The following is an 18,054-nucleotide window of genomic DNA, read 5'->3' as shown; positions in this document are numbered from 1 at the left end:
GGCCGAGCTTGTCATCTTATCTGCAAAATGGGATCACTAGCATGTATCTCGCTGAGCGGTACAGATGAACTATGTAAAGCATTTGGCCCACTGCCTGGCACTACTAAGCATGCGATAAATGGAAGTTACTATCATAATGTGTAACACATATAATTATGACAATTATATTTCCAAGATATTCTGGGATCTTTACAATTTCATAATTTTGCTCTTTTTACCATACAACACTCCTTTTATTGAAACAAATACAGACTTTGGAGTCAGACAGCCTAGTCTGGATTTGAATTCCAGCTCTCCTTCTTACCAGCCTGGGGCTATGGAGAATGTTGTCAATTTCCCTGAGCCTCAGTGTTCTTCTCTGTAAAATGTGTATAATAACTGACTCCCAGGCATTTTGCCAGGATTACATGGAATTCCTACCCAGTGCAATGTCTAGTGATAATATAAATGCTAAAAGCAACTTGTTAAATGTATAAATAAATGTGATTTATTTTTGCTCCTTTATATACAGTATCATGGATATAATTTGTAGATGTGTGTACTGTGAATACAATGGCCACTTCTCTTGCTCCCAAAGTGTCTCTGTAGCCTGGTGTTTCATCCTAGCCATAGAAGGGTTCAAAAGGCCATAGCATCACCAGTGTGGGACCCTGCTGATAGGGAAGAGAGAAGGGGAAGTCACAGAACCAAGAGAAACTCCCTTTTCCTGTCTGTTGTTAAACAACATGCTAGGATTTTCTTGTCTTCCACACAGGCTGTATGTTCCCTGTTGATATGGGGGTCTGTCAAGTGTCCAGCTTTGATTGGCATCTCCAGTACAGAGGAAGTAAGGAGCTCCTTAGCTTTCAGGAGGTGTTTTCCTCTGGACTTGCAGACTAGAGTCCCAAACACATTCTCTTTCTGGCACCACTGGTGAGAGCAGAGAGCAATGGAGAAAATCCAGAATCATGATGTCAGAGCTAAAAGACCTCAGAGAAGGGAGGCGGTATAGTGGAGTGGTTCAGAGCATTGATTGGGGCGGTCAGAATAACTGAGCCCAAATCCTGGCCATACCACTTACCAGCTGGATGACCTGGGGCAGGTTATAGAATCTCTCTAAACCCTCAGCTATAAAGTGGGGATAAGAATATTGCTGATTCATGTGAAATCAGATGATTTGTATAAAGCTCTCAGGACAGTGTCAGGCACATAGTAAATACTCAGTATTTGAAAGCTGTTACCATTTTCTCTTGTTCTGCCATTTCATTTTCACAGTTGAGGACCCTAATGGCCAGAAAGAAAGCACAGCTCATTAGCTGTCTACCCGATCAGAGCTACTTCCCAGGCAGGGCTGTGCCAAACGCATGTCCTTAGGGATCAAGACCCTGCATTAACTGTGCTGAGAGCAAGAACCAGCAGCACCACGCTAGCTGTGGGGTTGGAGCCTTGAGGGTATGTGCAAATCAAGGCATGACTTCCACCCAAATGAGTGCCCAAAAGAGAAAGTTCCTTCCTGCTGGAATTATTTATTTTGTGATTAACAAAGACTGTGGAAGCCCTTTCTGATATTTTGGCTTAGAGGCTCAGAGTTTAAACTTGTAACAGCCATGGACAAGGGTTTATTATGGGCCTGTTCTTACTTGCTGAATTGAATTCATTATTATGATGCCTAAGCAACTAGGGGTCAGGAGCTAAGTACCTAAGGCAGACAGCTAGGATTTTGCTATCAGAGGACAAAGTGTCCAGGAGTGGAGAGGCTTCAAAAACTGAGCCCTGTTTCCAGGCCTCTGTAATCTCCAGACCTCAACTTGCTTTGGAGCCGACTTCACCTCTAAGTGTTCAGGGAGGGGTCTGGCACTTCAACAGGCCCCACCAAGTCCTGGGCAGCAGCCCCAGTTTCTGGTGACCTTTGTGCAACTTTTGGGTTGTGCTTTGCTTTGTTTTCTTGTTTGTTTCTTCATGGCAGGGTGGCCTTTCCCTGCTTCTGGGTGGGAACTGAGGGGAGGGAGGATGGTTTGCTCCCATCTCCACAGCTGTGTTTACACTTCCCTGTCAGGGACTGTCTGGGGCCCAGCCTTTCCTCAGTCCGCTGTGTCCCTTCTGAAAATTGCTATTTGATATCTCTGTGGGCATTACAAGGGAGGGGCACAACAGGCCAAGGGGTCACTGTCCGAAGGGGGCTGAGGTTGGAAGGCACGAATACTAGTGCAGAGAGCTCTGTTTGAATTCTGAGAAGCATCATCTCCTTCCCTTTCTACCAGGGGCCTGAGGACCAGCAGGGGACGAAAGTACACTTAGAACTCCCAGAAGGACTAGAACACGTGACATGTCATTTCTAATCATGGGCTTCAACACAATCTTGCTTTGTGATGGGGATGTGAGTGTACAGAGCAGAGCAGTCTTCCCTAAGGCTTTGCTGGGCCCAGTGGTCAAAGATGTAGCATGTTAAAGCCAAGAAGATTATGCTAAAATATAAGCAAATTAAAAAGGATTTAAGAAAATGGTCAAGTAAATAATGCTCTTCTTCTCCAGGGAGCAAGTTGAGCTGGTATTAATCAGTATACTAGGGTTGCTGGACTCTGGGCCAAGTCCAGGAGAGTAGCTGCCAAGGCAAATCAGGCATCAGGTTTCAAAAATTAAACACATCATTTTATTTTTCTGCAATAGGGAACTTTCAGAAAAAGAACCAGCCCTATTAGGCTACTCAGCACACTTTGTCCAGTTTCTTTCAGCCCCAGAGGCCTCCAATTTAAAGCGAGATGAGCAACTGGAAGCCAGGAGTGACACAGTTATTCCCTTCTCCCATTAACTGCCTGGGGGTGGGGCTGGGAGGAGTGGGGCAGGGGTGATTGTACTGTTTTTCAAAGGTCTAGTTGCTGACCACTTACCAGAAGTTTTTCTACGAATTTACAGGACAAAGACCTGAAGGGTTGCAAAAGAAAAGGAATTGTAGAGGAAGAGCTAGCTAAAGTTTGGCTGATAATGTCTCAGGAAATGTCAGCTAAGAAAGGGTCTGGTCACAGGAAAAACTCTCCCATCACAATGAGTAGGAACCAACTGGCAAACAAATTTTCCTCCAAGAACCTCACGCTTATTGGTGATGTGGAAAGTTGTTTTTATTATTATTGTTGTTATTATTATTGAGACAGGTTCTCATTCTGTTGCCCAAGCTGGAGTGCAGTGGTGCAATCATGGCTCACTGCAGTATTGACTTCCCAGGTTCAGGCAATTTTCCCACCTCAGCCTCCTGAGTAGTTGGGACTACAGGCCCACACCACTATGCCTGGCTAATTTTTTGTATTTTTTGTAGAAACGGGGTTTCACTGTGTTGCCCAGGCTGGTCTCGAATTCCTGAGCTCAAGCAATCTGCCCTCCTCATTCTCTCAAAGTGCTGGCATTACAGGTGTGAGCCGCTGAGCCTGGCCGAAAGTTTTTTGTTTTGAGACGGAGTCTCACTCTGTCGCCCAGGCTGGAATGCAGTGGCCGGATCTCAGCTCACTGCAAGCTCCGCCTCTGGGGTTTAGGCCATTCTCCTGCTTCAGCCTCCTGAGTAGCTGGGAATACAGGCGCCCGCCACCTTGCCCAGTTAGTTTTTTGTAATTTTTAGTAGAGATGGGGTTTCACCGGGTTAACCAGGATGGTCTCGATCTCCTGACCTCATGATCCACCCGTCTTGGCCTCCCAAAGTGCTGGGATTACAGGCTTGAGCCACTGTGCCCACCCAAAAGTTATTTTTGTAATCCTTCAGTAAATGAGGGTCAGTGAGCCCTGTGTGTAGTCCTATCATGGTGGAGGCGAAAGAGATATACAGTGTAGTAGTGAGTGTAAAGTGATACTGAAGTTGAAGGGCTGGGAAATCCAGGAGGGCTAGAAGGCTTAATGAAGAGAGGGAACTTAGGTTAGGCTGTAGATCAGATTCTGATCTACAGCTTTGGCATAAATCCCTTCAACTTCCTTTCCACCTCAAAATATTTCTGTAATCATACTTTGTTATGTCAAAATGTCTTTGTATCTATTCTCTTGTTGTGTGGCATCCTCTCCTAAGGCAGTGTTGTCCACTTCTGTGGCTTCATTTACCATCAATATGTTGATGGTTTCCAGATCTCTCGCTAGTCTCTCTCCTGACATTCAGATCTTCTGAACGGCTCTCCTTAGCCAAAGCCACAGTCTTTCTCCCAACAATTATTAACAATTATTATCCCAACAGTTGAACAGTTGTGCAGTGGCTCTCAAACTTCACTACACATTGTAATCACCTGGATGCTTTAAAAACTCTTGAAGCTCAGGCCATACCCTAGATCAATTAATCAGATTTTTGGGTGTGGGAGGTGGGCATCAATAGTTATTAAAGCTCCTTGGCCTGGCGCGGTGGCTCACGCCTGTAATCCCAGCACTTTGTGCAGGCGGATCACCTGAGGTGGGGAGTTCAAGACCAGCCTGACCAACATGAAGAAACCTTGTCTCTACTAAAAATACAAAATTAGCCAGGCGTGGTGGCGCATGCCTGTAATCCCAGCTACTCGGGAAGGCTGAGGCAGGAGAATCACTTGAACCTGGGAGGCGGAGGTTGCGTGCGGTAAGCTGAGATCGCGCCATTGCACTCCAGCCTGGGCAACAAGAGTGAAACTCCATCTCAAAAAAAAAAGCTCCTCAAGCTCCCCAAGTGTGAGCCAAGTTTCAGAACCACTTATCTAGAAGGCAGCAGGAATAGAAAAGAATGCCAGTGTAAATTGCAAGTATAAAGGAATATTTTCCTTGATTTGTAGTTAAATGGATAGGGGCAAGGGAAAAACAGCAAAGTCGAAGTTTTTATATAAAGAAAAGAACACTAAATCTGGATGGAATCCAGCAACCTGAGTTTAAGACCTGACAGAATTATTCATCTGTGTAAGGCAAGTCTTTTAACTCCTTTATGCCAGAATAACCTGATGTATAAACTGAAGTTGCCCTACATAATTCATAGAGTTGTTATGAAGATTACTTGAAAAAATGAACATGACAAGCTTTTCTAATAAGACACTTTGAGACAAAATCAAAATCAAGACGGTATTATTTTGCATTTTAATTTTTAATTTTAAAAATTTATATTTTGAAATAATTTCAGATTTACTAGAGTTGCAAATATGGTAGAGTTCCTATATGTCCATCAAACTTCCTTAATTACAATGATTAAAACCAGGAATAAGATTGATAATATACTATGAACTAATATAGAGATTTTATTCTAATTTCATCAAATTATCTCACTGGTGTTCTTTTTCTGGACCAGGATTCAATCCAGGATCACACATTACATTTAGTTGTCATAGCTCCTCAGTCTACCAATCTGAGATGGTTCCTCACCCCTTGTCTTTCATGATCTTGACACTTGGAGATACTGGCCAGTTATTCTATAGATTGTCTCTCATTTTGGATTTGTCTGATGTTTCCTCATAATTCAATTCAGCTTATGCAGGCTGGGCATGGTGGCTTATGCCTGTAATTCCAGTACTTTGGGAGGCCGAGGTGGGTGGATCACCTGAGTCAAGAGTTCGAGACCAGTCTGGACAACATGGTGAAATCCCATCTCTACTAAAAATACAAAATTTGCCGGGTGTAGTGGTGCATGCCTGTAAATCCAGCTACTTGGGAGGCTAAGGCAGGAGAATCGCCTGAATCCAGGAGGCAGAGGTTGCAGTGAGCGGAGATTGCACCATTGCACTCCAGCCTAGGCAACAAGAGCGAAATTCCATCTCAAAACAAACAAACAACAACAACAAAAAAAACACAAAAAAAATCAGTTTATGCGTATTTGTCAAGAATACCACAGAAGTGATTTTGTGCGCTTCTCATTGCATCATGTTGAGAGGGACTTGGTAATACCTCTCAGCGGGGGGCAACGGCTCATGCCTGTAATCCCAGCACTTTGGGAAATCAAGGTGGGAGGATGGCTTGAACCCTGGAGTTCAAGATCAGCCTGGAAAACACAGCAAGACCCTGTCTCCTTAAAAAGAAGAGGGAGGCCGGGAGTGGTGGCTCATGCAGGCAATCTCAGCACTTTGGGATGCCGAGGCAGGCAGATCACCTGAGGTCAGCAGTTTGACAGCAGCCTGGCCAATACAGTGAAACCCCATCTCTACTAAAAATACAAAAATTAGCCAGGCGTGGTGGCACGAGCCTGTATTCCCGGCTACTTGGGAGGCTGAGGCGGGAGAATTGCTTGAGCCCGGGAGGCAGAGGTTGTAGTGAGCCTGAGGTGGGAGACTTGCTTGAGCCCCGGAGGCAGAGGTTGTAGTGAGCCGAGATCTGGCCACCGCACTCCAGCCTTCCGTCACGCCACACCCCCCACACCCCGGCAAAAAAAAAAAAAAAAAAGGAGAAGAAAACAATACCTCTCACGACTACTGATGTTAACTTTGATCACTTTGTTAAGGTGGTGTCTGCCAGATTCTTATCTGTAAAGTTGCTGTTTTTTACCTTTGTAACTAGTAGGTGTCTTGTGGGGATTTATTTTGATACAAGGCTACAATTTTGATTCTAAGTGACTAGAAGAATTATGGACAGAAATAGGGAGATCAGACACAAATAAAGGGCTTAGAGCCCATAGACCGGTGTCTGGGGAACTGGTAGGGGTGAAGCATCGGTATGAAGGTGCTCTGGGTTGGCTTGAAACGCTGAAGTGAGATGTGGCTTGCAACCAGCGCGTGAGGATGGCGCATCCGCTGAATAGGGTCTTCAGGAAAATATGAGAAGGTTTCCCCAGAGCCCTTGCCCTCCCCTGCCAGCGCCGCTTTGGAAGCCGTCGGGGCGGCTGCACCCGCCAGGACTCCTCAGTGCGGGTTTTTGGCGGCAAATGACCGACGTGCGACCGCGCGACACGGGTGGGTCAACGCGCACGCGCCGACAGGAGGCGCGGGGCGGGGCGCGGCGCAGGGGTGGGGCCGCAGCGCGCATGCGTCCTAGCGGCGGGTCCCTGCGGCTCGGGATGGAGGGTGAGTGAGTAAACAAGCCTGGGCCGAGCGGTGGGGCCGGGCCTCCTCCCCTCGCCGCCCTGGGCCTGAAGGAGGGAGAGGCGGAGGGATCAGGGAACTGGAAGGAATTCGAGGGACACACTGCCTCTCTAGCCGGGGGTAGCAGGCGCCCCTTCTCATTCCGAGGGCTGGGGGAATGGGGGCGATGGGGCGAGGGAGCCCCAGGCGAGGACAGCGTCTGGGAGTACGAGGGCTGTGTGCCCGGGAGGAGGAGCGGCGGGGGCGGGCTCGGGGACGGGGAATCCCGTTGGACGGCAGGGTGGGACGGTGGGCGGGAGCCCCAGCGCCCAAAGGGCGCGGGTGGGCGGTGGCACCTGCGGGGGCCTTTAGCGAGGTGGACTCTGGGGACCTGGAGCTGTGCTTGGGGAGAGCTAGAGACCGGGGCTGATCTTGCGATGGCTTTCGGGGCTGTTGAGGAGGGGTAGCAGTAAAAACAGGGCCGGGACTAGGGTGAGGTGAGTGAGTCAGGCTCCCAAGGCACAAAGTGTAAAGGAATACTGACTCAGGGTCGTGCAAATGCAGTGAGCGCCTCCTCACGTGCGTCCTGGGTGCCTCGTTCCCCTCGCCCCGGGCCTGGCCCTGAGCAAGAATCTCCTTCACTCCAGGCTTTTGGTCTCACGCCAATGATCGCTCACCCCCACCATTCTCCCGAGGATCAAATGATATAAATAAAAGTGCCTCGAAGCAAAGACAAGGTGTTGTATTTGGGACATGCCTGTTAGGAAATGTGGGACAAACTTTTATTTCAATAAAAAGTGACTACTGAGGAATTGTTTCTTGAGCAGGGAAGGGAAGGGATGCCTGAAGGATGTTAGTGCCCCCAGGGAATGTGAAGGAATATGGAGGGTGAAATGTAGGGTTGTAAATGGTGTAGCCCAGGCCGTTAGGAACCTGACGCTTGGCAGGGGAGGATGAAGTCAAAGAGCTCAGGCAGACTAGCAATTGGGGTGTGCAAGGATAGCATTGAAAACGTGGGTCTCCTCCACGTTTGCTACCATGCTGCCGTTGAATAGAAAAATTCCCACACCCAGTGTTTAAGTTTAGGAAGCTGATATTGAAGGAGGTTTCCAGCCTGAGAGGTGCTAACCCTATTAGAGGTTTCTGTGAAAGCTTGTCTATTTTAAGTCTTGGAATCTTGATAAAAGAGATTACTTACATAGGAGAGAGTACTTAGGAGTTAGGAGATAAGTACTTTAGACTGGGCTCAGTAGCTCACATCTGAAATCCCAGCATTCGGGAGGCCCAGGCAGGAGAATAGCTTGAGCTCAGGAGTTTGGGATCAGCCCAGGCAACAATAGTGAGACTTCATCGCTACAAAAAAAAAAAAAAAAAAACTAGCCAGGTGTGGTGGGCTTCTCCTATAGTCCCAGCTCTCAGCTACTTGGGAGGCTGAAGCAGGAGTATTGCTTGAGACTGGGAGGTCAAGGTTCCAATGAGCTCTGATCCTGCCACTGCACTCCAGTCTGGGTGACAGCTCGTGAGACCCTGTCTCAAGGGGAAAAAAAAAAAAAAAAACCGGATGCAGTGGCTCATGCCTGTAATCCCAGCACTTTGGGAGGCTGAGGTGGATGGATCATTTGAGCCCAGGAGTTTGAGACCAGCCTGGGCAGCATGGTGAAACTCCATCTCTACTAAAAATACAAAAATTAACCAGGTGTGGTGGCACACGCCTGTAGTCCTAGCTACTCGGGAGGGCTGAGGCATTAGAATCGCTTGAACCTGGGAAGTGGAGGTTGCAGTGAGCCGAGATGGCGCCACTGCACAACAGCCTGGGCAACAGAGTGAGACTCTGTCTCAAAAAAACAAAAAAGAGGCCGGGCACAGTGGCTCAGGCCTGTAATCCCAGCGCTTTGGGAGGCCGAAGCAGGCGGATCACTTGAGGTTAGGAGTTTGAGAGCAGCCTGGGCAACATGGCGAAACTCCTTCTCTACAAAAAATACAAGAATTAGCTGGGTGTGGTGGTGGGTGCCTGTAATCCCAGCTATTCAGGGGGCTGAGGCACAAGAATCGCTTGAACCCGGGAGGTGGAGGTTGCAGTGAGCCAACATTGTACCACTGCACTCCAGCATGGGTGACAGAGCAAGATTCTGTCTCAAAAAAAAAAAAAAAAAAAAGGGAGAGAGAAGTATTTAAAAATGCACATACATAATAGGAGAAAGGACCATTTATAAAACTGTAATAATGCTATCATTGTCAAGGTTTATGCTTAGTGTTGTGTATCACAAATATAATGAGTCAACTCCAAAGGCAGGGATATATGTTTTATTCAATGATGTACCACAAACACCTAAAACAGTAACACATAGTAGACACTACTATTAAGTATAATAGTAGGTGCTCAACATATATTTGTGGAATAAATCGTGGGGAAATTTCTGGCACTGGGAGTCAGGTGATCTGGATGCTAGTGTTGTCAGTAACTGGCAGAGTACTTGTATGTCAATTGTGGAACTTGATGCTAAGGCCCAGCTTAAAATTCATTAAAGTGTAAATGACTTCTTCATTAGTGCCTTTTGAAACAGCACTAGAGGCCGGGCTTGATGGCTCACACCTATAATCCCAGCACTTTGGGAGGATGAGGCTGGTGGATCACCTGAGGTCAGGAGTTCAAAACCAGCCTGGCCAATATATGGTGAAACCGCATCTCTACTAAAAATACAAAAAATTAGCCAGGTGTGGTAGCGGACACCTATAATCCTAACTCTTGGGAGACTGAGTTGCAAGAATCGCTTGAACTCGGGAGTGGGAGGTTGCAGTGAGATCATGCCACTGCACTCCAGCCTGGGCACGAAAGAGCGAGACTCCGTCTCAGGAAAAAAAAAAAAAAAAAAAAAAGAGACAACACTAGAATGAGGCTGGAACTAAAAATGAAATTTTACTCCCAAGAAGACATTTGGGAGAAGGGAAAGGTGAGAAAAATGCGGTCGGGCTTGTTATTTATATATTTGCCTTTGAATTATACCTTCAAACAACCAATTTCAGTCTAGACATGTGGCTCACGCCTGTAATCCCCATACTTTGGGAGGCTGAGGTGGGCAGATCACTTGAGTTCAGGAGTTTGAGACCAGCCTGGGCAACATGACAAAACTCTGTCTCTACAAAAACATTACAAAAGTTAGCTGGGCCTAGTGGTGTGGGCCTGTAGTCCCAGCTACTCAGGAGGCTGAGTAGGGAGGATTACTTGAACCGGGGAGGCAGAAGTTGCACTGAGCTGAGATCAAGCCACTGCATTCCAGTCTGGGCAACAGAGCAAGACCCTGTCTCAAAATCAAAACAAAATAAGAAACTGATTCAGAATATTAATTTTGTCTATTTTTAATTCCTAAGATCTGAAACCCGGCTTCCTTACACTATAGGCAACAGTTCCTTCCCTTTGATTTGCTCTTTATATGAAAGATGTAACAATTCATGTCATTAAGTATATCTTTTTCTGGTCTTGGACTAAGTTTAAAAAGTTTCACTTTGGGTCCCCCACACTGTGGCTCATGCCTATAATCCTATCTCTTTGGGAGGAGGCCGAGAGATTGATCACTTGAAGCCAGGAGTTTGGGACCAGCCTGTCCAACACGGTGAAACCCCATTTCTACAATTAGCTGGGCCTAGTGGCACACACCTGTCATCCCAGCTACTTGGGAGGCTGAGGAACGAGAATCCCTTGAACCTGGGAGGCGGAGGTTGCAGTGAGTGGAGATGGCGCCACTGTACTCTAGCCTGGGCGACAGAGGGAGACCCTGTCTCAAAAAAAAAGTTTCCACTTTGTTCACTAGTAGCATCCCAGAAAAGATTTGAGGTAGCAACACTAAAAACACACTAATTCCATTTCTACATAGAATAAAATAAACAGAAAAGAGAGAACAATGTGTGGAGAAAAGTGAAGATAATTAGATAGGTTGGGATTGAGGGGAAGGGTTAAAAGTTAAAAAAAAGAAAAATTGTGCTTCTCCATTCTGGAAAGTCCCTAGCTTTTTGTTTGTTTTATGTCCAAACTGTGTACATATTAGATTCTTTCCTACTCTTTAGTCTATCGGTCAGTCATCAGTTGGGACTCAAGTACACTGCACCCTAAAGTCATGAGTTACTTAATGGGTAATTGGAGTTCAGTATCTTTAGTGTGTTTTATTCTCTAACTCACCTACCCTAATAATTTGATTCAAAACAGATGAAAAAGTCTTATTTTTATTGGACAGTATGAGCAGTCACTAAATGCAGTACAGTATTAAACTTTGGGCTGACATAATACAGAACCAGTCAAGATAGTGCTCTGACCTGTTAGGAGATTTCTTTTACTCTTCCAAGTCAGCGTTCTGGCTGGGCACAGTGGCTCGCGTCTGTAATCTCAACACTTTGGGAGGCTGAGGCAGGGGGATTGCTTCAAGTCAAGAGTTCAAGGCCTGTCTGGGAAACACCGCAAGATCTTGTAGGCTGGGCACAGTGCCTCACGCCTGTAATCTCAGCACTTTGGGAGGCCAAGGTAGGTGGATTAGCTGAGGTCAGGAGTTTGAGACCAGCCTGGCCAACATGGTAAAACCCTGTCTCTACTAAAAATACAAAAATTAGCAGGGGCAGAGGTTGCAGTGAGCTGTTTTTGCACCAATGCACTCCAGCCTGGTGACAGAGTGAGACTCTGTCTCAAAAACAAAAACAAAAAAAAATAGGCTGGGCACGGTGGCTCACACCTGTAATCCCAGCACTTTGGGAGGCGGAGACGGGTGGATCACGAGGTCAGGAGATGTCGACCGTTCTGGCTAACACGGTGAAACCCCGTCTCTACTAAAAATACAAAAAAATTAGCTGGGTGTGGTGGCGGGCGCCTGTAGTCCCAGCTACTCTGGAGGCTGAGGCGGGAGAATGGAGTGAACCCAGGAGGCGGAGCTTGCAGTGAGCCAAGATCGTGCCACTGCACGCCAGCCTGGGCAGCAGAGCGAGGTTCCATCTCAAATAAATAAATAAATAAAAATAAAAAAATAAAAATCTATAGTGCCATCTGCCTCCAAAGTCTTACTTAGCCTTGCTGGTTAATAAAATTATTATTTAAGAGAAAAGAGCAAAGACACTGAATTTGCCCCTAAGACAAAGAAGCTATTTCTGCAAAGGGACACCTTATGTAAATGAAAAAATTTAATAGTTTGGAACTTTTGTATTCTGATCTCAGTCTCTTTAAGTTTAAGAACACTGTTCCTTAAATTTTTTTTTTTTTTTTGAGACGGAGTCTCACTTTGTCACCCAGGCCGGAGTGCAGTGGCGCCATCTCAGCTCACTGCAAGCTCTGTCTCCTGGGTGCACGCCATTCTTCTGCCTCAGCCTCCTGAGTAGCTGGGACTACAGGCACCCACCACCATGCCCGGCTAATTTTTTATATTTTTAGTAGAGATGGGGTTTCACCATGTTAGCCAGGATGGTCTCGATCTCCTGACCTCGTTATCTGCCCTCCTCAGCCTCCCAAAGTGCTGGGATTATAGGCATGAGCCACTGCACCCTGCTGTTCCTTAAATTTTTTATTGCCATACAATTTCAGTAATGTTTTCCCATTTCCACCTAGTGACAGACTACATTCTAGTTTTAGCCTTTGCAGCAAATTGAGATCCAGCTTTCTGGGGAAAGAGTTCCACATTTTTATAGCCTTTTCTTCCTGTAGACATGTGACACATAAATAAAATGGTTTGTATTTCCAATGATTAATCTTTTTAAAAAATAAACTCATATTTTAGAATAGTTTGTTTTTTAGGAAAGAAAGAAAAAGAATAGTTTGTTTGTTTTTGGTTTGTTCGAAACAGGATCTCACTCTGTCACCCAGGCTGGAGTGCAGTGGCGCAGTCACAGCTTGCTCCTGCAGCCTTGATTGTGCAGCCTCAATCTGTCTTCTCACCCCAGCCTCCCTGGTAGCTGGGACTAGAAGCACACGCCGCCATGCCCAACTAATTTTTGTATTTTTTTTTTTTTGTAGAGATGGGGTCTCACCGTGTTGTTCAGGCTGGTCTTGAACAACTGGGCTCAAGAGATCCACCTGCCTCAGCCTCCCAAAGTGTTGGGATTTCAGGCATGAGTCACCACGCCTGCCCTAGAATAGTTTTAGATTTATTTTAAAAATTGTAGGCTGGGCACGGTGGCTCACGCCTGTAATCCCAGCACTTTGGGAGGCCGAGGTGGGTGGATCACCTGAGGTCAGGAGTTCAAGACCAGCCTAGGCAACATGGCGAAACCCTGTCTCTACTAAAAGTACAAAAATTAGCTTGGCACGGTGGCATGTGCCTGTAATCCCAGCTACTTGGAAGGCTGAGACAGGGGAATCGCTTGAGCCCAGAAGGTGGAGGTTGCAGTGAGCCGAGATTGCACAATTACACTCCAACCTGGGTGACAGAGCGAGACTCTGTCTCAAAAAAAAAAAAAAAAAAAAAAGTAAAGCTAGTATAGGGAGTTCCTGTAAATCCACATCCAGTTTCCACTATTAATAACATCTTATATTAGTATACATGTAACATTTGTTACAGCTAATGAGCCACTATTGATTATATTATTATACTTATTCATTCCAAATTTACTTGAGTTAAAAAAAAAAAAAAAAAACGGGTGGAATTCCCTGCATTTTTTTTTTTTTTTTTTGAGATGGAGTCTCGCTCTGTCGCCCAGGCTGGAGTGCAGTGGCTGGATCTCAGCTCACTGCAAGCTCCGCCTCCCGGGTTTAGGCCATTCTCCTGCCTCAGCCTCCCAAGTAGCTGGGACTACAGGCGCCCGCCACTTCACCCAGCTAGTTTTTTGTATTTTTTTAGTAGAGACGGGGTTTCACTGTGTTAGCCAGGATGGTCTCGATCTCCTGACCTCGTGATCCGCCCGTCTCGGCCTCCCAAAGTGCTGGGATTACAGGCTTGAGCCACCGCGCCCAGCCTGCCTGCAGATTTTTAACAGTAAATGTCTAGAAAATACTGACTTGACCAAGACTTATTTTTTTAAGTCAGCTTTATTAAGGTAAAAATTTACATACAATAAATCCACCCACTTTATATAGTTCAGTGAGTTTTCATAAAAGTATATAGTCATGTAACCATCACCACCACTGAAGTCTAGGACATTTCATCATCCCAGGAAAGTTCCCTTGTGTTCCTTCCTGTTTAATTTCTTACCCCACCTCAGCCCCTGGCAACCAGTGATCTGCTTTCTGTCACTAGTTTTGCCCTTTCTAGACTTATTCTAGTAGAATACTTTTTTTTTGTTTTTTAATAGAGACAGGGTCTCCCTATGTTGCCCAGGCTGGTCCCGAACTCCTGGGCTCAAGGGATCCTCCTGACTCAGCCTCCCAAAGTATTGGGATTACAGATGTGAAGCCACGGCAACTGGCCAGTAGAACGTCTTTTTTTTTTTTTTCTTTTTTTTTTGAGACGGAGTCTGGCTCTGTCGCCTGGGCTGGAGTGCAGTGGCCGGATCTCAGCTCACTGCAAGCTCCACCTCCCGGGTTCACGCCATTCTCCTGCCTCAGCCTCCCGAGTAGCTGGGACTACAGGCGCCCGCCACCTCGTCCGGCTAGTTTTTTGTATTTTTTAGTAGAGACGGGGTTTCACCATGTTAGCCAGGATGGTCTCGATCTCCTGACCTCGTGATCCACCCGTCTCGGCCTCCCAAAGTGCTGGGATTACAGGCTTGAGCCACCGCGCCCGGCCGCCAGTAGAACATCTTAAGTGGAATCATGTGCAGTTACTTGTGTCTTATTTTTTTCACTTAGCATAGTGCTTTTATTTTATTTTATTATTACTATTATTAGTATTATTATTGAGACAGAGTCTCACTGTGTTACCCAGGCTGGAACGCAGTGGCACGCTCTCAGATCACTGCAGTCTCCACCTCCCTGCAATCTCCGCCCTGCTAGATTCAAGTGATTCTCCTGCCTCAGCCTCTAAGCAGCTGTGATTACAGGTGCACGCCACCATGCCCAGCTAATTTTTGTATTTCTGTAGAGATGGGGCTTGACCATGTTAGCCAGGCTGGTCTCGAACTCCTGACCTCAAGTGATCTGCCCGCCTCGGCCTCCCAAAGTGCTGGGATTACAGGCGTGAGCCACTGCGCTCGACCAGCATAGTCTTTTAATGGTTTTGAGATGTGGTGTGAATGTATAGAAACTATTCATGGCTTTTTATTGCTGAGTAGTATTCTATTGTGTGTGTGTGTGTGTGTGTGTGTGTGTGTGTATCTAAGAAAGATGAGAGGTCGGGCACCGTGGCTCACGCCTGTAATCCCAGCACTTTGGGAGGCTGAGACGGGTGGATCACCTGAGGTCAGAAGTTCAAGACCAGCCTGGCCAACATGGTGAAACCTCATCTCTACTTAAAATACAAAAAATTAGCTGGGTGTGGTGGTACACACCTGTAATCCCAGGTACTCAGGAGGCTGAGCCAGGAGAATCGCTTGAACCTGGGAGGTGGAGGTTGCAGTGAGCCGAGATCGAGCCATTGCACTCCCCAGACTGGGGGATAAGAGCGAAACTTCATCTCAAAAAAAAAAAAAAAAAAAAAAAAGATGAGAATACTGTTTGAAACAGACAGATATGATTAAAGTAAACACCTGAAACACAGCCATAGGACGAGTTTTCACAGCAGCTGGACCCTAACCAACAATTATCATATCAAAGTTAAAAAAAAGTAAACAAATAAAGAACTTAGCATTTACTAGAATAGGCAGATTTGGCGAGATGGATTCATTCGTGTTGGGCAAAGGAATTTTTTTTATAGATAAATACACACACACACACACACACCATTTTGTATCCATTAGCCAATCCATTGATATGTGTGTTGTTTTCACTTTTGGCTATTATAAATAAATAAGAACATTTGTGTACAGATCTTTGTGGGGACATACGTTTTCAATTCTCTTGGATAAATAATTAGAAATTGTATGCCAGGTTCTGTGGTAAGCATATATTCAGCTTTAGTTTTGAAAAACTGGCAAACTGTCTTCCACAGTGGCTATACCACTTTGAATTCCTACCAGTAGTGTATGAGGATTCCAGTTGCTTCACGTCCTCACCAACAAGTGGTATTATCAGTCTTTTTTTATTTTAGCCATGGTAATGGTGTTTAATAGTATCTCATTGTAATTTTCATCTGCATTTCCCTAATGACTAATGATATGGAGCAACTTTTTGTGTGCTCATTTGCCATTCTTGTGTCTTTTCTGGTGAAATAACTTCAAATTTCGGCCGGGCGCGGTGGCTCAAGCCTGTAATCCCAGCACTTTGGGAGGCCAAGACGGGTGGATCACGAGGTCAGGAGATCGAGACCATCCTGGCTAACACGGTGAAACCCCGTCTCTACTAAAAATACAAAAAACTAGCCGAGCGAGGTGGCGGGCGCCTGTAGTCCCAGCTACTCGGGAGGCTGAGGCAGGAGAATGGCGTGAACCCGGGAGGCGGAGCTTGCAGTGAGCTGAGATCCGGCCACTGCACTCCAGCCTGGGCGACAGAGCGAGACACCGTCTCAAAAGAAAAAAAAAAAAAGAAATAACTTAAAATTTCTACTCACTTTTTTTTTTTTTTGAAATGGAGTCTTGCCCTGTCTCCCAGGCTAGAGTGCAGTGGCACAATTTCAGTTCGCTGCAACCTCCACCTCCTGGGTTTAAGCAATTCTCCTGCCTCAGTTTCCCGAGTAGCTGGGATTGCAGACACACGTCAGCATGCCTCACTAATTTTTGTATTTTTAGTAGAGACAGGGTTTCACAGTGTTGGTCAGGCTGGTCTCGAACTCTTGACCTTGTAATCCACCCGCCTTGGCCTCCCAAAGTGCTGGGATTAGAGACGTGAGCCACCATATCTGGCCTTCTACTCACTTTTTATTGGTGATTTATCTTATTACTGAGCTATAGGGCTTGCTTATATAAATAATTATTTTTTAATTTCTTGATCAAAACAGCATATGTTTTGGAGTTTATCTTCACTGTGTAGATGAACATAATGAAAGGCTCTTAAGTACTAGCTAAGTACCTAACTGGAATATAAGTGCTGTTTTGCATGTGTAAGTAACTAAAGAATAGATCAAGTAGAAATATAAAGTATTTTTTGTGTGCCACTCCCTTTGCCCAACATGAATGAATCCATCTCTCCAAATATGCCTATTCTAGTGAATGCTAAGTTTTTTATTTGTTCACTTTTTTTTTAACTTTGCTATGATAATTGTTGGTTAGGGTCCAGCTGCTGTGAAAACTCATGACTGTGTTTCAGGTGTTTATTTTAATCATATCTGTCTGTTTCAAACGGTATTCTCATCTTTCTTAGACACTTTGTGAGGACTGACCAACTGCCAAATAAACTTTTAGAGACATTGAAGACCCATTGAAAAGCCACGTAAGACAAATATTCGCTTATGGACACATGAGAGTCAAATATCACTCTAATTTTAAAAGGAGGAAGTGTGGCTTACTTTACATTGTGATTTGTTAAATCCTAATGGCATTTTCATGTATATGTGTGTGTTCCTCTGGCCAAATAAAACAATTGAGTAAAATTAGAAATGGTACCATTAATTATTGGATTATGATGATATATTTACTGTCATCTCTTGACAGACTATAGGAGATCACATTTTAGCTATAGCTCTTTTCTTTAATTAAAAACAAATGTATTCATTTTTTTTTTTTTTTTTATGAGACAGAGTCTCACTCTGTCATCCAAGCTGGAGTTGGCGAGATCTTGGCTCAATGAAGTGAGTCCCTGCTTCCCAGGTTCAAGCAATTCTCTTGCCTCAGCCTCCCAAGTAGGTGTGTGCCAACATGGCTGGCTAAATTTTGTATTTTTAGTAGAGTCAGGGTTTCACCATGTTGGCCAGGCTGGTCTCGAACTCCTGGCCTCAAGTGATCCACCTGCCTCAGCCTCTCAAAGTGTTGGGATTACAGGCGTGAGCCACCGCAGCCAGCCAGACAGGACAGCAGCTGTCGATTATGTTCCATTCCATTACTTAATCTTCTTTTTTCTTTTCTTTCCCTCCCTGCCTTTCTGTTTCCCTCCCTCCCTCCCTCCTTCCTTCCTTTCTTCTTTTCTTTTCTCTTCTTTTTTTGAGACCAAGTCTCACTCTGTCACCCAGGC

The 18,054-nt window shown here is 45.6% G+C and overlaps 1 protein-coding gene across 6 annotated transcripts in view; it reads left to right on the top strand.

The window, feature by feature from the left end:
* The first annotated feature begins 6,863 nt into the window (after positions 1-6,863).
* EZH1 (enhancer of zeste 1 polycomb repressive complex 2 subunit) overlaps positions 6,864-18,054 on the top strand; it is a 53,112-nt gene continuing 41,921 nt past the window's right edge. For 4 of the 6 annotated variants that reach the window (XR_002729973.3, XR_002729974.1, XM_023204045.3 and 1 more), the window contains exon 1: positions 6,864-6,950. The gene's annotated coding sequence lies outside the window, so the exon portion shown is untranslated. Of the gene's footprint in view, positions 6,951-17,292; positions 17,317-18,054 lie in introns of those variants that run through there. The other 2 variants (XM_023204046.2, XM_023204044.1) reach the window with 2 other exon arrangements.

The sequence above is a fragment of the Piliocolobus tephrosceles genome, chromosome 16, assembly GCF_002776525.5.
Source record: "Piliocolobus tephrosceles isolate RC106 chromosome 16, ASM277652v3, whole genome shotgun sequence".
Taxonomy (NCBI): domain Eukaryota; kingdom Metazoa; phylum Chordata; class Mammalia; order Primates; family Cercopithecidae; genus Piliocolobus; species Piliocolobus tephrosceles.
Note: the sequence above shows the minus strand (reverse complement) of the source record. Positions and strands in the feature narration are given on the sequence as shown.